We start from the raw sequence: 23,618 nt of genomic DNA on the forward strand, positions 1-23,618 counted from the left end.
CTTTCCAATTTGCATTTCTTTTTCTAATTATTTATAGATCTCCATTTCTTTTTTGCCTCCATTCCGATTATGCACTCTTCTGTCTACCTTCAGTCCTCTGCTAGCCACTTTAGAAATATTAGTCAGACATCAAGACTCTGCTTAATTATCATCTTTCTGTGGAGGAATAACTGGATCTCCTCCCATTCTGATCCTCCCTTGCATGCAGTTCTATTATAACCTCAATGCTGTAAATTTACTTGTCTGTTTCCCACATAGGACCATGAGTGGTTGGCCTCACACACTGTCTGGCACAGAACATCTGCTCAATGAGTATCTCACAATTTTTATGTGATTGTTTGCCTGGTTGCTTTTAGCAACTTACTTTCTGCATCATGTTTAATGTGTCATGTCAATTTTTGGTCAAAAATAAATCTGTCTCATTTTACTTTATACGTTCATCAAAGATGCTCCTGAGTAAGAACCCTTAGTAGAATTTTTTTTCTTCTGATATAAATACCAAGAACAGCTGTGCATCTCCTAAACAATTGGTTTGTGAATGTACAATTATTTGTAGTACCTTGAATCTTGAAACTGATTGTATTTCCCTCTTTGCTCTTATACTAAAAGAAATTCAGAGTTGAATGTGTGGCTCACCTCTAAAAATGGTATGAAAACTTTTTTTAAAAAGTTTTTTTTATTCACTAATTTAAGCTCTTTTTTGTTTTCTATCATTTTCTCTTTTACTAGATGTTCTCATCATTTCATCTTTTCCATTTATAAGTTTTTGTAAGAGACAGTGGCTTTTAAAACATATAAAATTAATAAGTGATACTGAGTTATTTTGCCTAAATTGAAGCCTCCTTCCTTTTTTTTTTTTTTTTTCCTTCCTTTTTTTGATATTCAAACTTCTTTTTCTTAATTCTGGTTGAAAAAATATTGGGAAAAATATAATCAATTTCTCACTTCTTTTAATTAGCCATGATGTAGGTTTACTTTAAACCTTAATCAGTAAACTGTCTTCAGAATACCATTTTCCCCCAGCTAAGAAAAATTTACACTCCACTTTAGAATAGACTTCTTGAGATAAATTTATCATTTCTATATAAGTATTGCTTGTTATCTTCAGTTTCTATGTGCCCATTATCATTAAGATTGCTATATTTTATTGGGTTATAACAATCATTGCTGTGAAGTAGCACTAACCTTTCCTAGCATCAGATAATTTTGATTAAAATTAAAAGACATGAGAACCTTAGTGGTAGTTACACTCAATATTCATTTTATAATAATTAGTTAAGTTGAACCTGTATTTTATGAGAATTTTTCTAAATATATCACATTTCATAATTTTTTTTTACATTTCATAATTTTAAAAGTTTTTCAGAACTAGTATTACTGAAAGACTAGGAAGGTATTAAATAATTATCGGTCTCACCCTAGGGATTTATATAAATAAAGGTTGAACAAAATATTGTTTTTGAAAATATGGGAGCATTGGAGAACTACAAGGCATAGACAAATTCCTAGACCAAAAACCAAGAGAAGAAAATCCAGAAAGGGAAGCATAGTATTTGGATCACTTTCCTTCAGGGACATAATTCTACAAGAGATGGTTCAGAAGCGGAGAAGCTAAGCTAGGCTTTCCACAGGCTTGTAAATTTAGGAGGATAAAAACTGGAACGCAGAGCCTGCCAAAGAGAGGGGGTTCCTGGCAAATCCTCAGGTTTGAGGTTGGGAGCCTCAACAGCTGCATCTAAGGAGGGTAACTGAAATAGCTCATCTCTCACAAAGACTGAAGCTCAGTTTGAACCATTCAATCCCTGATTGAATCAAGAGCATCTGTATTGTTTTCACACCAAGTTATCTGCCAGAAACAGCTGTAAATCTTATTTGGGATGAAGGTACCTATCTTGGGCATTAGATTGTCTCTATAATTTCTCAAGTACAACAACTGGCACTGAATTTAAAAGATCAGGCCCACAGAGACAAAACTATGGGATTGAAACCAAGGAAAACAATAGACAAGACAACAGATGCACAGATCATCCAGATGGTGAAATTTCAAATACAGACCCACACTGCTTAAAGTACAAATAAATAATGTATTTTAGGGTTTATATCACATGTCAAAGTAAAACTTATGACAACAACAGAACAAATACAGGAGGATGTAAATCAAGTTATTATTAAGAAGGTTCTCACATTGTAGGGAAATGCTATATTAATTTAAAACAGATTGTCATAAACTAAGAATATGTATTATAATAACTGGAACAACTGCTAAAAATAAAAGACCTGTAGATAATTCAGAGGAGGAGAAAAATGGAATACTAAAAAAATTTATTGGTCAAAAAGTAGAAAGGAATAATGCAGTCTCAAAACAGACTAGAAAATAAGCAAAGATTTTCTTAAACCCAACAATATGATAATCAGATTAAAAGTAAATGAACTAGATGTTCCAAATAAAAAGCAGAAATAACTTAGGGTAGGGAAAAAAAGGCATCCATGGGGTTACTTTATGAATGAATGAATTTTGGTTTCACGTGTAGTAAATTAGATAGTTTAAGAATTATTTATCATTAAAAAATGGATTGTTATACTGCTATTCTAATACTTTCAAAGAGATAAGCAGAACAGAGATTCAGTACATTCCACAGATATAATTTTAGTTTTCAGTCTTTAAAAATGTGAGTTCTCAATATGAATCATGTCTATCTTTTTTTAATAGAATTTGAAATTGTTTAGCACATACAAAGAAGAGAAGTTGTAGAATTTGTTCCACTTTTATTTTCCATCTCTGTTCACTGTCTTATTTTAATCAGGTGGCATAAAGTTTGCTTTGTATATAAAAAAACCTCACTTCTGGAAGCAGGTGCTGGAAATGACTAAGTTCTAGGATGCTATGGAATGGGCTATATCCTAGGGATTAAAAGCAATGCCATTTCCAGGCAGCCTTTGATCCCTGAGATGAACCCGTCCTGACTACTGAAGTCCTGAATCTACTAAACTTATACTTTTTTTGGAAAGAGTGGAGCCATAAAAGAAGAGTAGGACTTCTGGCAAAAAGTAACAGAAGTTTTTAATGGATCAGAAACTTTGCTGTCTTCTTAAGGAAGATAACGAAAATGTGAATGTCAATATACTGGCAATGGCATATGTTCAGTGTCACTCTGAATTTTTTAAAAAAGGAGGTCTATTGATTATTGCTGTGCTAAACTGTGTTTCATTGTAATGCAAAAATAAAAATTTGATCTTTGGCATTAGATACCTGAATTCAGCCACTGATTAGGTATGTGTGACATTATAGATCCCAAAGATAGCTAGAACAGTAACTCCCATCCTATGTTTTCTTTTGTCATAACCCTAGCAAAAGGCAGAGTCTGTTTCTTCAGCTCCTGAATCTGGGCAGGTCCTGTGACTGCTCTGACCAGTAGAATAGGGCGGAATTGATGCTTTGTCATTTTCAGGCATTCCCCTTTACTGGCCTGGCATCACTGCTTCCTGTCTTTTGGAAGCCAGCTGCCATTTAAGTAATGCACATGCTCTGAGACTACCGAGCTGTGAGAAGCCTAAACCATAGGGATTGGCTGTGGAGGATAAGAGATCCTGTGGAAAATGAGAGCAATCAAGGAGAAATAAGCTACCAGGCATGTATGAAGAAACCGTCTTGAAAGTTGAGTATGATCCCAGTTGCCCAGCTGATACCACATGTATCAGAGACAAAACATCTAGCCAGGCTCTTCCTGAATTCTTGACTCCATAAAGTATGAGCAAAATAAAACCATTGTTTCATGTCACAAACTCTAGGGTTAGCTTGTCAAGCAGCAACGATTACCAAAAAATGTCTTAGCTTGGGTAATCCATTTAGCTGACCCTCAATATCGTATTTAGCCAAGTCACCATGACTCCTAAGTTTATAATCATCGCCAACCAACATTATCATTACCTTAGCTACTAAAGGATAGAAAATAAATTGTTAAAGTACTCTATCTACATATACTTTTACAGCTATAGGTTGTCAGGGTTTAGAATTTCGTATTTAAATCCTTATCCTGTCACTTAACATTTGTGTGGCAGATGACATAATTTCTCTAAGATTCGATGTACTTGTTTTTAAAATAGGGAGAATGTGGTGTCTTTTTACTGAGTTGTAATGAGTTTTTTAGATTTGTATTTATTTGTGGTAAGAAGGGAACACAACAAGAGATCAGCTCTCCTAACAAATTTTCAAGTGTCCAATACATAACTGTTGAGTACAGGGACCATGTGGTACAGCAGATTGCTAGAGCTTATCGGTAATGGGGAATTACTAATCAATGAGTATAAAGTTTCAGTTAAAGCTGATGATGATTTAGTGAAATACTACATTGTATTATATCATGTTTTGACATCTTACAAAGCATTTCCTGCTGGAAATAGACTGTCTCCCTGGGCGTCCCAATTCTCAGAGATAGCAAAGGACTCAGCAAGGAGCATGCTTCTAATATGAGAACTCACCATTCCAGAGCCAGACTCCTCTTCCCAGCCTGTGCTCCGAGAGGCATAATTCTGCCTTAATCATCTCAGGGGCAGGTATCAGACAACTAGGGACCACTCGTAACCTTGGAGTCTGCCAAAATTCTTTTTTTTTTTTTTTTTTCCAAAATTCTTCAGATAAGCCAACCCTAAACTGCTCAGCTTGCCCTCCCTTGCCTTTCCCACAGAAACTCCAGTAAAAGCTCAGGCCTAAACCTATCCCTCTAACAGCTTCGGCTTCCTGATCAAAACCTGGTGCTCCTCCCTGGCCCTGCATGACCAGCCATGTCTCATGTTTCTAGAAGAAATGTGACTGACATTAAATTTCTCTTCAAATAGCATTGACCTCTCCATGTCATCATTCAGTCACCTTTATAAATTAAGACCCAGGCACAAAGTGTACATGTGAGGTACTTAACACAGTATTTGATACATTAATAACAGTTCTTGAAATTAGGGGTATAATCTATGAAATAACTATAAAATTCCAGACACTAACCTGAAAGTTACTTGCTCTCAAAATAATAGCTGAATTTATACTGAAATCACTTTATATTTTCTTATGATTTTTCTGTAGAGTCATTCAAGGTAGAACCACAAACTGTGAATTGATATCTTGACCTCAAACATGCTAATAACACTGAGTATTTAAATGTTCCTTATGCTCATACATCACTATACAGTTTTAAAATATTCTCAGTCACATTATCTCAGTTTGACCTCACAGCTCTCCGGTGAAATGTTAGGGCAGTACTCCTCATCCAATCTACAAATGACAAAAGTAGGCCAGGAGGACCTATGGTTGGAAAGTGAGAGAGGTAGAATTAGAAAATATGATCTCAGCCTGTTTTCTCCATTAGTACTCATCAGAGGGATAATGAAAACTTTCTTTCCTACTTTACCTAAAAAAATTTGGATTCCAGGTCAATTTCAAATATTATCTTACCAGGTTGTCCTTTGATGTCTCCAATTCAGAAGACTTTCCATTTGAACCCCTGTCATTTGTTTGGATGCTTATACCCCCTGTGACATTTGACATTGTATGGTGGATTTATAAGTTTTTGCACAGCGAGAAATAGGAAAAGGCCTCAGGGTTTAAACATGATGTCCAACACTGTCCAAAATCAACACCATGCTGAGGATTTAGTTTAGAGGCTAGAGTGATATTTAAAGGAAGAAATTCTCCTTCGCAGGACTCCTGTCAATGTTATAATCATGTTCTAATCAGTTATATAATTATGACTGGAGTAAAGAGTACCTACGTTACTTTTTATTTTCAACAATATCTTATTTTCACTGACTTTCAACTATATTTGAATAAATAAAAAATGAATGATGAATACAACTTTTTTGGGATAGCTACAACTGCTAAAAAAAAAAAGTGTCTTGGTGGAACTAATTAGAGGCTGGGTCTTATGAAACATCAACAGTAAGAAAAAAGAGTTTATGGACTTCGTGTCCACAACAGTAAGAAAAAGAGTTTATGGACTTCGTGTCCATGAATTAACATCTACATAGGTGACTTTTAGAAGCAGAGAAACAAGCTTTCAGCAGGGAAATCAGATATGAGTTTCCATAGGAAATTTTATTATGGATTTTAAATATGTCTGGGCTTTACACATGGGAATTTAAACTAAGGGAATAGTTTTATGAAGATAGATACTAATGGTAGCATTTTTATAATAACTAAAGTAAATGCACAGTCTATTCAAAAATAGGAATTTGGAATTTGTGACAATAAATTATGCACAAACAACTAAATATAGTGCTGTGTATATATAATATGTAAAATAAAATAAATTATTATATTATAAAAGTATACTTGAGAGAGATAATCAACATTTTAGAGTTCCCAAGGGTTGTAATAATATCTATACATACATAATGTCTCAGAGTCCACAGAAAATGTAATCAGTGGTCATTTCTGATTCATAAATTTATGTTTTTTTTTCTTTTAAGAACCTATATTTTCTTTTTTTTAAGGAACCTATATTTTCTAATCCTTTTATAATGAACCCAGAGTATTTATGTAGTAAAAAAATAAAATCAAAGTTTTTTTTAAAAAAAACAATAATATGCTTGGATTGTGCCTATGGTACAGGATTCAAGATGAAATATATACTTTGCTTCCAAGATTCATAAAAAAGAAATATTAAAAATTAACCTTTAAAAATAATGTAAAAACACAAACTAATTTGCATTAAATAGTTGACGAACCAAATACAGTGCTCATTAGCATTACAATGTTAAGGCTTGAATTAGAAATGAAATTTTATTTAGTGATTATGACTTTTCTTCTCTATCCACACATTTTTGATACCATGAAAAGATTAGATCGGAAACAAAAGCTTATTGTGAAGGGAAGTAACGTAAGAAAAGAATACAGAATACTTAAATACTTAGAGGAAACCAAAAAACATATTTCTGTTCAGAGTTCAGGAACGCTTTCAGTCAAATGGTATAAAGGGACTAAACCGACATTTTTTTCAGTGTGCATCATAAGCTCAGTATTTTATAAACATTGCTCAGTTAGTTCTTATAACAACTTTAATGGAGTGGATATATTTTTTCCTACTGTACAGAGGAGGAGAATGAAGCTTGGAGAGACTAGTCAACCTGAGAAAGGCCACAAAGATGGTGAATGGCAAAATCAGTAAGCAATCCAGTATCTATCTGATTTTAAGCCTCTTGAATGTTTTGTTATGCCTCTACCTGTAACTGATTTTCTCCTGGGAATGATTTTATAATTTGGCTCTACATTCCTGAGTAAGAGATATATAACTTTTACATAAATAGCCTAAAACATCTCTAATTAATTATACATTAGATATTGGTATGGTATATCACATAAAGACCTCTTATTTATATAGAAGCCATTGTTAATTTTAATAATGTAATTTAAATTATACATGATCTCAGGCCATATCCTTTCTTAATATCATATTACATCCCATTATGCAAAGCCTGTTTTTGCTCTATTCAAAGGCTACCCTAAAAAAGATGTTCACATTAGAAATTAAGAGCATAAGAAGGGCAAAATTCAGGATTTATTTTATGCTCTTTGCAAAATTACTTTTAACATAAAAGAAAACCTCAGGCAAAAACATATTAGCAAATAATATTTTTTCTCTTGAGGTACCTGTATGTCCTCTGAAACAACAATAATGTTGGGTTTGGTGATAGCATAGGAAAAAATATATCCTGTTTATGTTCAGAAACTAAAATGACTTAGTTGTAGGTTATGTTACTTGCTATATACATATAATTAAAAACACATCTCCTGGGGTGCCTGGGTGGCACAGTCACTTAAGCCTGGAAGACTCTTGGTTTCAGCTCAGGTCGTGATCTCAGGGTCTTGATATCGAGCCCCATGTCATGCTCCACACTCTGCCAGGAGTCTGCTTCAGTTTCTCTCTCCATCTCCCTCTGCCCTTCCCCTTCCCCTGTGTGTGCACTCTCACTCTCTCTCTAAAAAAAAAATAATAAATCTTTAAAAACATACCTCCTAAATTAAATGCAAAGTCTCAGGTCAGTGGATAATAAAATCCAATAAATAGGTGAGAAGTATATAAATTTATTTATTTATTTATTTATTTATTTATTTATTTATTTATTTGAGACAGAGAGAGAGAAAGCATGAGCTGAGTGAGGGGAGGAGCAGAAGGAGAAGCAGGCTCTCCACTAAGCAGGGAGCCCGGGTGGGGGGCTCCATCCCAAGACTCTGGGATCGTGATCTGAGCTGAAGGCAGATGCTTAACTGAGTCACCCGAGTACCCCAATGAGAGGTATATGAACATAGTTGGTGCATGGAGAGCACCTGAACTTGAGCTCTGGCAGATAGATTTTGTCTTGGAGCTACAGGAGCAAACACAGGACTCAGTCAAAAGGAGTCCCTGCTCTTGTATTCTCACCACTTGATTAGATGACCACCTATACCAGTGTCACGTGCAGTGCTGATTAAATAACATAATAAGGGACCACAACCCAGAACTAGCAGCATCTTTGAAGCCCATAAATCTCTAATTGTAGAAAACTAAAAGTTACTCAGGTTATCCTTAGGTCTTTATGTTTAAGAACCCTGCTCTGGGGATCCCTGGGTGGCGCAGCGGTTTAGCGCCTGTCTTTGGCCCAGGGCGCGATCCTGGAGACCCGGGATCGAGTCCCACGTCGGGCTCCCGGTGCATGGAGCCTGCTTCTCCCTCTGCCTGTGTCTCTGCCCCTCTCTCTCTCTCTCTCTCTGTGACTATCATAAATAAATAAAAAAAAATTAAAAAAAAAAAAAGAACCCTGCTCTGATCCTCTAAGAATAGCAACCTTCCTGAATAAGCCATGGAGAATGTTCTTTCAATGATCGCAGCAAACAAAATTCCCAAGAAAATTATATTCCATTGTTCTGGACATTATGGGGAGGCTATCAAATATTTAAATTCATTTCTTGTTTAGTGAACAAGAAATATTTCTTCTTCCTAGAAAAGGAGCAAGAAAGGCCAAGATACAGCAAATCACTCCTGGTCTATGTTCTTCCCTAAATCTACTCACAGTTACTCTCCTGACATGGACTAAGAGCCAATGTTCTTTCTGACAAACCAATTGCAGAATGAGTGCACACATTGCACAGTGATGCAGGGTGAATAGTAAATCCCTAGTGATGCTTGCTTCTCAACTTCGAAACTTTCTACGCTCTCAGAACTTGCATCCTTGGTTGCCTCTGTATGTTTTGTGCTCTTTCATAGGATGGTGCTTTTACATCCCCAAACTCTGGGATAAGTCTGCAGATCACCCTGTCAAGGCACCTGGATTTCTAATTGTGTTTGATGACACAATGTTTGTCATTAAACTTTCCAAATAGCTCCTGAGGGTAAACTTCATGGTTTAATGACTTCTTGGGTGAGCAAGGTCATTTCAAGTTTCTCTAGATGAGGTGTATACGACAAACTCTTTTTCTTTTCTTTTTCAACAAACTCTCTTTAACTGACACCAAACTTCTTAGTGTGCTACTGATGCAACTAAGCTCCATTTTCTTTTTTCACTAGATCCAGGGTCAGCAAAGTATGGCCCAGAAGTCAGACCTGGTCAGGCACCCATTTTTGTAAATACAGTTTCATTGGAACAGAACCACAATTATTCATTAGATATTGTTTTTGTCTGCTTTAACGATACAGTGGTGGAGTTGGGTATTTGTGAAAGAGGTGGTATGACTTGCAAAACCTGAAATTATTTATTATCTGGCTCTTTACACATGTTCTTTAATGTATGTCAAAGTTCTGCTGGTTCTTCAAAGATCACGTCCACTCTCATAAAAGTGAGCAATTTCTGGTTGATCCTGAGAAGATACCCAAGTGCCTGAGAAGCTTGCCAAGACTATCAACATTCTGCTTTAAAATATCTACATCTCCTACAAAGAGTTCACGGAATTCAAATATTTTTTCACAGCAGCTTTGATGACTGCATACCACAGATGGCCAAACACGTGATCTGAGTTCCAAGTGTTCACCCAGACAAGCCCAGAGGCCAGGGACAGAGAGTGTCCTACCTGGAGCTGACACTCCAGTGGGTCCAGGTACCCACTCACTCATTATTAACCTGGGCATGCCCCACCGGGAGCCACCCTCCTGCCAGGCCCATCATTCAACCAGCCTGAGGGAGTGAGGATGCCATAGGAATTTATGTTTTACTGCATTCATCTTTTTTCATTTAAAGATTTCCTGCAGGGATCCCTGGGTGGCTCAGCGGTTTAGCGCCTGCCTTCGGCCCAGGGCGTGATCCTGGAGTCCCGGGATCGAGTTCTGCATCGGGCTCCCTGCATGGAGCCTGCTTCTCCCTCTGCCTCTCTGTCTCTCATGAATAAATAAATAAAATCTAAAAAATAAAAGTAAAAAATAAAAAAATAAAGATTTCCTGCAGCAAGCATGGCTATTCAAGTTATCACTCTGTTATCAGTCAGCTTTCATCAGGAAAGACTAGAATTCCCAAATCTCCCAAATCGTAGTGCTTACAACACCAAAGGTCTACTTCCTGTTTCTGTTCCACATCAGCTAGGGATTGTCTCAGAGCCTGCTTAGCATGTTCTCTTTATTCCAGGATCCAGCACTGAAAGAGCAGTGTCTCTTTGCCAGGAACCATTTTAAGGGGCAGAGGGGAATGATGGCCCAACTTTGTGATAGCCCTTAAAACTTCTGCTCAGACATCCCATATTTTTATTCCACTGACCAAAACCAGTCACATGCTCAAGCCTGATAGAAATTCAATGAAGAAATATATTCCTCCCATACCAAAGGCCTACTCCAAACTCCATGGCAACAGGGTTACAACCTTGTTACAGGGAAGAGTGAGAAAACTGTGGAACAATAATACAATTTATGGCATATTCTTTACGTGTTTAGAAATGGAATGGATTTCTGATTTCGTAAAGTGTCATCTCCTCAGCACTAGGAACTTAATTTGGCCCCTGGTACCTTTAAGCGCATGAATCCAATCTGGACATACACTGTGTTTGCCATTTTCTGAGAGTCGAAGAGCCTCAGAGCCCTGTCTTGTCTGGTAGCCAAACTGATCCTGAAACCACAACCTCAAATATTTGCCTGTCTCAATTTCAAGTCTTACGAGTCTCTATTTAAAACTACAAATCCAAAGAGAACACTGTGTTTTGTTTTCACAATTTTCAAAGATTTTTATGGACTGGATAAATGGTACATGCTATGATGACAAAGTTAAAATCCTGCTCTGCTACGCATATCCACCCACACACTTCTGGGGGAAAAGGTAAGTTTAAATAGAATTTTCTGTATCGCTGATGACTTTTAAGCTAATGGTTCTTGCTCAGATCATTCCGGGAACTTGTTCCAGGACGCATTTAGAGCCAGTTGATCAGTTGTAGATGAAAAATCAATGTCACTATTGTCCAGGTGTGGGACACATATATTTATACCACCACTTTTTGGCCTTCTCCCCGCCTTTTGGTTTCTTTGGCTTATCCACTCAGAGTATTTATTAGACGAGTTTTATGTGCTGTTCACTGGGTAATCCCTTTGTCTTTGCTCATCCCAGATTTCTTCAGCCTTACTGTGCTGGCCTCCATGACAGGCATCACAGAATCACCTTCTGGGCTAGCCCGGATTGGGCTCCTAGGTCCGTCAGTGAGCAGGCTGACGGAGGCCAATTCCTTGGAGTGTTGCTTGCGTCCTAGCTGTATGTTGATGCAGGCTGCAAAGCACCATGGGGAGAAATTACCTGAAGTCATTATCCTAGTGAGGTCCTGTTGGCACCCCAGACACAAACTGGTAATTGCATGCAGACTATATCAACTGGGAGGTAAGATACATATATTTCTTTAAAAGGCTCTTACTTGCTTCAGAAGGATTCATTATGAGGGTTTTGCCATTTAAAAAAAAATGCATTTACTTTCAAAATTGGTTATGTGTTCCTATAGCACAAAAATCAGAAGGCACAAGGGAGGTGTACAGTGAGGATAAATCTTCCTTCCTTCTTCTCAGCTACTTAGAGGCCCTCTCAGAAAGCAACCAGTTATCATTTTTGTGTGTGTGTATCCTTCCAGAGATATTCTCTACACACACATGCACGTTTCCTTCCTTCCTGTCTTCTTTCTTTTGGGGGATGGCACCCCTTCTGCACTTCATAATATGTTTTAAGAGTTTTCCTTTCCACTACATATAGAGCTGCTTTATTCATTCTGCTTGTTGAAAAAACAAGTGTTATGTGTGGAGACTAAGGACCAAACCACTTGGGTCCAAATCCCAAAGTCATCATTTATTAGTTCCAAGGCTTTGGGCAAATTATTTAACCTCTCTATTCTTTAGTTCCCTTGTAAGGGTGTTATAATAATTAAGCAATTTAATGTATAAATAATGCATTTATAGTTATCCCTGGCACCCAGTAAGTTCTGAAAAGGGTTTCTTATGGTCATTATTTGTTGTTATATATTCCTGGGCAAAGTGAAAATTCTCCATGGTTTAGCCACTCCAGGGAAACCTATCAAATGCTTCCCTCAAAAGATTTCCTAAATGTCATCTTACTCTGTACATCAGCATTTATCAAAGTGTGACCTACGGACCACCTGTATCTGAATCACCTGGAGTAGTTCATTAAAAGGCTGGAGTAGTTCATTAAAAGTCAGATGCTTACCCTAGACCTACTGAAATCAATGTACAGAAGCTGGAAACTGGAAATTTGGGGTTTAATTAACAACCTGAGCATCCACACAAACAATTAAGTACTACAACTCAGTGATTTAGCCAAATTACTCCCCAAGTTGCTGTAAGTTATAAATGGACCCACTTTTTCAGGAAAGCTTTAAATTTCTGTATCAGCTCTGTTATATGGTCCTTAAATCTCAGAAAATTACAGGAAGTTGCTATCGCCTAGCAGAATTTTGTGTTCTTCATTAAAGTAATTTGTGGTCTAATTTTAGTTTCCAAAAGACTAGAATATAAAAGCCAGAATCAGTCTTCAAGAGGAAATTAATTGCTTGCATTGTTATCTTTCTCAACACGGGGCAAAGTGCTTATTAAGTGGAATTTTTTTTTAAACATTTTATTTATTCATTCATGAGATGAGAGACACCAAGAGAGAGGCAGAGACACAGGCAGAGCGAGAAGCAGGCTCCCTGCAGGGAGCCCGACGTGGGACTCGATCCTGAGTCTCCAGGATCATGTCCTGGGCCGAAGGTGGTGCTAAACCGCTGAGCCACCAGGCTGCCCATTATTAAGTGGAATCTGGAGTACTAGTAGACTGACAGAGGAAAAGTAATGATCAAGGTTAATGTTTAAAGCAGATGTTTAAAAAATACATTAGGCAGATTCCGTATTTAAGGAACAAAATATAATGGGTCATAAAAGATAAACACCCATGAACTCCCTGCACACCTCTCTAAAATCACCTGTTCTCCTTGTATTTCTTTCTTTAATATCACCTTTCTAACGAACTAAGAATGATAGACATTTTTACTTAAATAACACAAGTATCCACAGTGGTTCAGAACAAGAAAGATATGAATATACTAAGGGGAACTCATTTCTGGAATGCTGTGTGTGTGTGTGTGTGTGTGTCACAGTACAGTGTAGATAACACCAACACTTCCATGCTTAGACAAGCTGACTTCAAACCTTGTCTTCTTCAAGCCAGGTCAGTACTCAGTCAATTGCTTTTATAAACCAAAGATCAGGTTTCCCCTGTGCTTTCAGGCATGCTCGAGTTTACCTTGCTGCTCCGTGGACAGAGTGAGTGTAGTTGTCCCAGCTACAACTATCCCATACCCTGGTGTTCAAGCTGAAGCTTCTAGGGAGATGTCTGGGAGCTCAGCTTGCTGAAGCCAAGCAAGAAGACAAGTGCCTGGGGTTCCTGCCACCATCCCTACTTCAGCCAGAGCTTCTCCCCTTGTCTGCTTTACATACCAGAACGTCCAGAGATGCTATTTGAAGAAAGAGTCCTGTGGCTAACAAAAACGTAATAGACATCAGTGTCCAACGGAGTCTGACAGGGGACTGAAAGATATGGAATAGCAGAGCCTGGAGGTTTTGCTACCTAATTGTACTGTCTCCACCTCCTATGCTGGTTTACTAGTTCTTCGTCCTACCATCCTTAAATGAAGTGGCTTCTCAGGACTCAGTCCTTTGTCCTCTGCTTCCCCTTCTCACCCCTTCCCCATTGGAGAAGTAATCCTGTTTGACAGCTTCACAATCATCTTCTCTCTGTAGACAACCATCATATCTACCTCTCACTTAAAAGCATGTGTCAAAATTGAGGATTAGAGAAATTAGATAACCTGCTCAAGCTCAAGGAGCCTTAAGGGGCAACAGTGGACACTTCATCACTCCCAAAGCTCATGCTTTAACCCCTGTGCATCTTCTGTTCAGAGCCCTTTCTCACCTGAACCAAATTACATGTGTCTATTTACTTAAGATATTTTGTAATTCGAAATATTGACGTCATGTCAAATTTGACATGTTTACATTGACATGTTTACAAATGAATTGTTTTCCTCTAGAAGGAAAAAAAAATCCTTTTTCAAATCACTATTTCTACAGTGGCACATCCTCTAACAATTTCCCAAATTGAAACTCAGTAACATAAATGCTCAAAAAAATGCTATCAACTCTCACCTTGAAATAGGTTACACCTGCCTGTTCTTGTCTCACTATCACCACCTTTATTTAGACCCTATTGCTTCAGGCGTAGTCTGTGCAGGATTCTCTTCACATGTACCTATGTTTCCACAGCAGATGCTCTCAATCCCAGAGAGCTTGCTTGAAATACAAATTTCTAGGTCCCAACCTAAAGGGGCGGAATGAATAATTCTGATAAAGTGGCCTAAGAAACACTGAAATACGGCTTTAGACTTTCCTCACAAGATTACAGCTATCTGAAATTGTCAAACTACTCATCATTACTCTGAAACACAATGTGGGAGATATGTGTGAGGTTGAAGATAATGACTTCAAACTGGAACTGGAAACAAACTGTTGGCTATCAGAAAGGGGAGAGGTTGGGGGGCTGGCTAAATAGGTGAAGGGGATTAAGAGGCACAAACTCCCAGTTATAAAATAAATAAGTTATGGTGATATAATGTACAACATTGAGAATATGATTAATAATATTATAATAACTTTGGTGACAGATGGTAACTAGACTTTTCATGGGGATCATTTTATAAAATATAAAAATATTAAGTCATTGTGATGTACATCTGGTATGAACAGGATATTGTATATCAGTTATACTTCAATAAAAAATGACTCAAATTCATCTGGGAAATATAAGATAAATTGGAATATCTAGCTATTTTCTAAGAGTCAGGTGCAAGGCCAGATATTGCTGATACTCCTCTACCCTGAACAAAATAAACAATGACAGAAACCCCATAATTGGTACTGTATAAAAACTAATCCTAATGTAAAAAATTACATTAACAGGGATGGAATAAATTAACAAAAAATTAGTCAAATGCTTGTTTATAAAATAAACAATACATCCATAATATCCTATTCCTATTCCTAAATACATCCATATATCCTATTCCAAAAATTTTCCAGGTGGATAAAAGAGTCAAAATTAAAAGAAAAAAGAAGAAACTAGGGACACCTGGGTGGCTCAGCGGTTGAGCATCTACCTTTGGCTCAGGGTGTGATCCTGGAGTCCCGGGATCGAGTCCCACATCAGGCTCCCTGTGAGGAACCTGCTTATCCCTCTATGTTTCTGCTTCTCTCTGTGTCTCTCAAGAATAAATAAATAAAATCTTAAAAAAAAAGAAGAAGAAACTATATAAAACTAAGGAAAATAATACACAAATTTTCTCCTGGATGGTAAGAGACTTTTCTCCAAATAAAAATTATGAAAGAAATCACAGAAGAAAACATCAGATTGACTACATATTAAAAAACTTAAGATGTCAAAAAGCATAAAAAAGTTTTAAGGCAAATAATTAACTGAAAGCCTTTGCCATAAAAATGGCATTTTTTATCTCTAAAGGTTTCAATGATTAGATTGAGTCTAACTTGTGAAGGAGGAGAACTTTAAGAATGTATTTCTTAGTCAGAATTTGTTTTTCTTATTTTTTCTTTTTCTCTCTTTTTTTTTTTTTTTTTTAGAATTTGTTTCTCAAATAACAATGTAGGCATTACTCCAATTCAGTAAACATTTAGTGGAGGAGTTGCAGTGGTTAAAAAGGGCAACAGGCTCCAAGTCTCTCTGAACAGTCTCACCACTTATCTGCAGCAGTCCATGAGGCGTGGTTCAGAGACTCAGTAGTTCTGAGAACCCACCACGCTTGTAGGGCATGATTGCAGGGCATTTACAAAAGTGCACAACATGGGGCCATGTGGGCAGTTCAACTTGGCCCCTGCATCTTGCACAGCAGGAGACACACTTCAATGGTCAGTATATGGACTTGATTTTAACTTTGAAGTATCCCACTTCAAACTGTCCTCAGAAAATGATCCTCACTTTTTTTTTTTTAAGATTTTATTTATTTATTCATGAGAGACACACAGAGAGAGAGAAAGGCAGAGACACAGGCAGAGGGAGAAGCAGGCTCCATGCAGGGAGCCAGACGTGGGACTCGATCCTGGGACTCCAGGATCACGCCCTGGGCCGAAGGCAGGTGCCAAACCACTGAGCCACCAGGGGGATCCTTGATTCCCACTTTTAAGATACATCCATGAAAATAAAACTAGGAGGAAGACAATCAATATGCTAGAGAAAGAATATTTTTAAAATGGAAAGTAAAATAATTATTTTCAATCGTATACTATCTCAATGCAAGACTTCTCTAAATGAACACTGGCCCCCAAGGCCTGCTCCAGCCACCCGAGTCTCCTCTTTCTTTCTAAACATATGTTGTGCATTCCTCTAAGCAAGCGCTGCCCCAATTAGTTCATATCCTTCCCCTCATTTTCTCCCTATCTGAATTCTATTCATGTTTCAACATTCAGTTCAAGCTTTCTTGCCCCCTTGAACATTTTTCTGAGCTCTTCAGGACACAGCAAATTCTTCCTCTTTGAAATTGCAGTACTGACTTTTTGTACCAATTACCTGGCAAACTGGCCTTGCCACATCTCCCTTCAGTATTGTTATTTATCTTTATTATTTTTTTTAAAGATTTTATTTATTTACTCATGAGAGACACAGAGAGAGGGGCACAGACACAGGCAGAGGGAGAAGCAGGCTCCACGCAGGGAGCCCGATGTGGGACTCGATCCCGGGTCTCCAGGATCACAGCTGTTATTTACCTTAACTGTCTCCTTAGGAGTCAAGAGTCCATGCTACTTTCAATCCATTATCCTCAACTTAGTTCTGTGCTCACAATGTGTGTATAGAATGTGTTTGTCTAAAGATATTCAGTAAAAGAATTAGGCTCGATGTCAGACTGATCTGGGTGGGGTATCGTTCTAACTCTGTAATTCAATTTTCTCATTTGTAAAACATGATGACATACTCCTTAGGATAAATGAAATGTGAAATTCATGGACAAATTTATAGTGCAGTCCTCGGCACAAAGAAGGAATTCAATAAATCACAGCTATTATTTATCACCATCATTATCATCATCACCATCATCATAATGTTCTTCAGATCAGAGATGATTTGGGTCTATGATGTACCCTCACGTCATTATTATTCAACAAATATTTATTATGGCATCTGTTGCATGCCAGACATTAGAGACACTGCAGTAAAGACGGCTGATTAGTTCTTGTCCTCATTGTACTTACAGTCTAGTAGGAATTGGGTCTCCCACCATTTGCTTCAACGTGGATGGAACTGGAGGGTATTATGCTGAGTGAAGTAAGTCAATCAGAGAAGGACAAACATTATATGGTCTCATTCACTTGGGGAATATAAAAAAATAGTGAAAAGGAAATAAAGGGGAAAGGAGAAAAAATGAGTGGGAAATATCAGAAAGGGAGACAGAACATGAGAGACTCCTAACTCTGGGAAACGAACTAGGGGTGGTGGAAAGGGAGGTGAGCAGGGGGTGGGGGTGACTGGGTGACGGGCACTGAGGGGGGGCACTTGACGGGATGAGCACTGGGTGTTATGCTGTATGTTGGCAAATTGAACTTCAATAAAAAGAAATTTTAAAAAAAAGGAATTGGGTCTCATCACAGGAACCAAATCTTAACCCATTAGGGCAAAAGGATTCTATAATAACTTTTTTTCTTTTTTTTTGAGAGAGAGAGAGAGAGAGTGAGCAAATTGGAGGAAGGGCAGAGGAAAAGAGAGAATCTCAAGCATACTTCCTGCTGAGTGTGGAGCCCAACGCAGTGCTCAATCCCATGACCCTGAGATCTGAGCCAAAATCCAGAGTCAGATGCTCAACCAACTGAGCCACCCAGGCGCCCCGCGTCTGTAATAACTTCTAAGTAAGGTATACTATATTACTTCATCATTCATTTGTCTTCATTGAAGCAAAAACAACAAAATCCAAACCAAAACCATGCCGAAAATAACCCTTCCTATCTTAACATATCCACTAATCACATTTGAATTCTTTATTTTGCATGTGATAGGACTTATGTTTTTGTTACACCTCTGATGGTCATCTCCTAAGAATGTAAATGCTCAATGGGATGGCAGAGAGGTTGACAGCTGAACCTTCTCCTTACACACACACACACACACACAGGCTCTTAAGGACTTTGCACGATATTGCACTAGTGCCTGGCACATCAAATCTGCTGGCCCTACCATGAAACTAGATGGCTTCCTTTCCCCTCATTTCCCAAACCTCTATTCACTACCACCATCTCCAAAGCAGGCTCTTTGACTCTATTAACAGCTATTGTTGAAGTATCTCATCACCAGCTAAGTGAACATTTAAAATAATGATAATTTTTAAAAGGCTGGCATGTGCACACACATCTTCTCTTAGACTAGTGCTTAGACCTCTGACATAAATTTAGGGTCTCATTTTTTTTCATAGCATCTGTTAAAAAATGCTTCTTCTGGAGACTCGTCTGGTGGCTTAATATTTTCCATATGAAAAAATATTACAGATGGACTGGTATGTGACCTTCTGGGTGATTCACAAGAATGAAATGAATGTCACTAGGAAAGGAACAGCAGTTAGAGCATATGAATGGGATGAGGAAGGGGAATGCTTTATTTTGCCCCTTGCATTTGAAAAAGAACCTTACTTTTGGCTAGTTTATTATTTATATATTACATAATGTGATAAATTGAGCCACTTAGAGGGCTAATAGATGGGTGTGGATTTGGCTTGGTGCTGTTTTGTTTTGCTTTTGTCTAGCTAATTGTGACATGTCAGCACATTTGGAATTTTGTATAGGAAAGAAAGGGAAGAGTAGCACTTTACGGGAAATGCTGAAAGGATTCTTCTGGAAGAAAGAGAAGAGATATAGGAGAGCTTCCATGAAGCATGGAACCCTGGAGAAAGAAAAATATTCAAAGAGGGTTTTAAAGAAGTTTTGCTCTGTGCTATGTGTTTGAACTCTCTCCCCTGTTGGTGTTCCCCACAGAAAATTCCAGAGTTGTTTTTGTGTGTAAGGAAAGCAGGCTACAAGATGAGTGCTGACTGAAGGCCTTATTAGCAGCTTGAGAATGATATTGTTCAAAAAGGGGATGGTGCCATTCTTCCATTCAATTTTTCAATATGATTTTTCTTCAGGGGGAAGAACACCTGAGTCCTTAATAAAATATCATACAGTATTTTAGGGTGTTCAAACCAATTCCCTAACTAGTCATTCAATATTTACATACCTCAGATAAGCCATCGTAATTTAGGGACATGTTCTCAAGCAAACAACTCTGTATTTATTATTTTTATTTTTATTTTTTCTAAATAATGCATGTCCATTGTCAAAATCTCCTAAGTTGAGAGAAGCGTGTATAGTGAATAGTCAGCTGAGGATAACAGGTGACCTATGTTAGAAATTTAGGGTTAGGTCACTTAGATTTTTTCCTTGTATTTACCATCAGTCTCTTGAGATATTGTTATCTCCATACTTCTACTGCAATGATTTTACAAGTACTGCTTAATACTACACAATTTTAACCTCTGTCATTTTACATCTTTTGTGCTTATTTTCTGGAGTCAGAGTTATCTAGTAGAATTTGTATTTGGAAAGTACCTGTTAATGATATGGGGCTTCTAAATATTTTTAAAAATTATTTTGCATTTATATAATAGTTAGGCACTTAATTCCTTAGGTTTCTTTTTCAGGGAAAGTTTTAAATTTCTACTTCATTTCTTCCTGAAAACTCAATATTTCTGAAATTCCTTCTCGGGCAATATATTTCTTGATTGTCTGTTTTGTGAGAATGTAAACCTTCTTTACTATAATTTTAGCAAAATGAAATTAGAAATTATCTGTTCTCATGCACTCTAAACTACCAAATGCAATTCTAAAGTTTAAAAGAAATATGGTTTTAGATTTTCTATGTTACTATTCCCTGGATGACATAATTTAGACTTAACAACAGTCAAGTTTAAAATTTCTTAGGTCTTGGGATCCCTGGGTGGCGCAGCGGTTTAGCGCCTGCCTTTGGCCCAGGGCGCGATCCTGGAGACCCAGGATCGAATCCCATGTCGGCTCCCTGCCTGCTTCTCCCTCTGCCTATGTCTCTGCCTCTCTCTCTCTCTCTCACTGTGTGCCTATCATAAATAAATGAGAATTTTAAAAAAATAAAATAAAATAAAATTTCTTAGGTCTCATATTTACTGGGGAAAAAATTAATTTGAATTCTGACTTAAAATGAAAGGAAGAAAATAAAAATAAGAATCTTAGAAGTTGGGAAGAGAAATGTATTACACTATATCCTTTCCATATTCAAAATGACTTTCTAATAAGGAGGATATCTTCTTCCCCCACCATTCCCCCCAATTGCTCCTCAAATACTTCCGCATTGTGTCTAAGGCCAATCATTTATCTAGGCTGCAGATGAACGGAGCCTCCTGTTTCCTACTTCCTGCCTTTGGTCTCTCTCTACATCCTGATCAGTATAGAAGGCTGCAGCCAAGTAAGAGAAACAAGGACTATATCATCCCTTCTCTGAGTTTAGATGATTCATTATTGCTTTTTGCATACATTCAAATTACCTATCCAGACCACAGATCTCCAATCTCCTTCCATTCCCATGTGACACCCCGAATTCAAAGGAATGTTTAGGGGGTCCCTGGGTGGCTCAGCAGTTTGGTGCCTGCCTTCATACCCAGGTTGTGATCCTGGAGACCCGGGATCAAGTCCCACGTTGGGCTCCCTGCATGGAGCCTGCTTCTCCCTCAGCCTGTGTCTCTGCCTCTCTCTCTCTCTCTCTGTGTGTGTGTGTCTTTCATGAATAAATAAATAAAATCTTTAAAAAAAAGAAATGTTTAGCACTATTTTTCTCTCTTTCTTTTTCCTTCACTATAACTTTTTCATGTTGCTCTTTATATACAGAATCATTTCCTCTTTTATATCTTTTAGGTCAGTCTTATTATTCCTATTCAAAACTCAAAATCACACAAAAATAACACTCGCATTTCTTCAGGAAGCTATCCTGAATAAGTGAGCCAAGGTAAAGATGAGGATAAAGTAAATAGTTCCTAAGCTTGACTCATGTAAGACATCTCACTCAAGGATTCACCACCTGTGAAATGTTCCATCCATTTATTACTCATTCACTAACTCATTTATGAAATATTTGTTGACTTTACTATACCCCTAAAACTAGGGGTAAAACTTATAGCAACATGATTAAAACCAAAGGCTTGGGGCTTAAATCCTAACTGCCATTTACTAAGTGTGTGACTGACTCTGCAGAGTCACATATTAACATTCTGTGTGTCAGTTTCCTCATCTGCAAAATGGGCATAGTAATAGATCCCAAGGGCTGTTGTGATGATAACATAAGATAATCTTTTTTTTTTTTTTTTTAACATAAGATAATCTATGTAAAACCCTTCAGCCTATTATGGGGCCATGCCAACTGTTTGTGATGGCTTAGAGATAGCATTATACTGCTTAGCATGAACTAGAGACAATACTGTTTTAATTTTTTATGCTCAGAAATTTTTTATGCTTTCAGAGTAAGGGAAAACAGCTGAGTTCCACCTGCTTCTCTGATTGAATCTTATGAGTAATTAAGCAAAGAGAAAATACAGCCATACTTCAGATATGATAGAAGCATGTCCTTCTAAGAAGCAGGGCCTGTTCTGATAGAAAGAACCATGTGCCTAAGGTTTGGGGTTAAAGTGAGATAAGGAAAATCTTTAGTACTTGAGAGGATCTGCCAAGTCATTAGAAGTCTCTCATGTAGGGGGGTAGCTGGGTGGCTCAGCGGTTGGGCGCCTGCCTTTGGCCCAGGGTACGATCCTGGGGTCCTGAGATCGAGTCCCACATCGGGCTCCCTGCATGGAGCCTGCTTCTCCCTCTGCCTCTCTCTGTCTTTGTTTCTCATGAATGAATAAATAAAATCTTAAAAAAAAAAAAAAAAGAAGTTTCTCATGTATGCAGAGCTTGCTTTCACCAGCGATGTGGTATGATCCTACTCAATCCTTTGGGCATGCAGTGGAAATTCAAGGGACTTACCAGCATTTAAAAGCTGTCATCATGTGCCTACCCTTGCCCCTCACGGTGTGCCAACAGAAAATAACCATCTGTTGCAATGCCCTGCCTTGGAACCAATGGAAGAAGGGTGAGAGTGAAGAATTAGAGCTTTCTTCTTTTCCAGCCACAAGACTCCTGCCTAGGTATACCTGTTTGGTAAGTTAGAGAAGATTTTTAATAAGCTCTTTTCCCCCTTGTGACTTCTAGGCTAATTCAGAGCATCCATTTGTAGTAGTATGATTTGGCTTTTGTAAACCATTTTTTCATACAATTAAAATACCTTTTGTATAAAGCAAGCTCTAACAATAGTTCAAATAAATACCCTAAAAGGAAGGAAATGTGAATCATTTGTTCATTAGTTGTGAGTGCTATACCAGCATAAGATGTTAACAACAGGGGAAACTGAATGCTGGGTATATGGGAATTTTGTACTATTTTTACAACTTAAAAAAAAAATCTAAAAGTATCCTGGCATTGTTTGTTTAAACAAACAACAGAAATATATTGGTGCAGCTCTATTCTCAAATTTGGTTCTTTTTGTTTGTTTATTGGCTAAAGAGAATTCTGTTATTGTTCAAATGGAGAATCAAAGTTTTGTTTTCATTTTAGAAAGTCAACTGTTCTTTCATAGTCAACTGAATGTTGAGAATGGAAGTAAGCCAACCACCTGCAACCCCAGTCAGTTCAAGTTCAAAGCAAAATAAACTTAAGGAAATACATAGAAGCAAAAGATTATATATACCGGCTCTAAACTGGATTCATTCACCTCTGCTCCCCAGCAAAAAAGAAAAACAGTATGTCTCTCACTAGGTCATGATTCTAACAAATTATGGCACATAAACATAACAGAATATTACATACCATTTTGAAATAAAAGAATGTAAGAACTTTGAGAATCCTTAATTATGCAGTGGGGATAGCAAGATATGTGAGATATGTGAGAGTCTATATTCAATAAATGCAAAAATGTAAAGAAAAGTGTGTGCATACTGTTCATCTTAGAATAAGAAATGTTGATATGTTCACTAAAACATCAACATTATCTTTGATAAAAACAAA

At 37.5% G+C, this 23,618-nt stretch overlaps 2 long non-coding RNA genes across 2 annotated transcripts in view; one reads left to right on the forward strand and one right to left on the reverse strand.

Annotated features, from left to right (window-relative positions):
- Positions 1–23,618, reverse strand: part of LOC144300345 (uncharacterized) — a 111,788-nt gene that overhangs the window by 54,067 nt on the left and 34,103 nt on the right. The gene's annotated exons all lie outside the window — the stretch shown is intronic.
- LOC144300346 (uncharacterized) lies at positions 11,017–15,258 on the forward strand. The gene is made up of 3 exons (XR_013366921.1): positions 11,017–11,259; positions 11,545–11,808; positions 13,698–15,258. It is a non-coding gene; the product is annotated as an uncharacterized LOC144300346 (long non-coding RNA).

The sequence above is a fragment of the Canis aureus genome, chromosome 28 (assembly GCF_053574225.1).
Source record: "Canis aureus isolate CA01 chromosome 28, VMU_Caureus_v.1.0, whole genome shotgun sequence".
Lineage (NCBI taxonomy): Eukaryota > Metazoa > Chordata > Mammalia > Carnivora > Canidae > Canis > Canis aureus.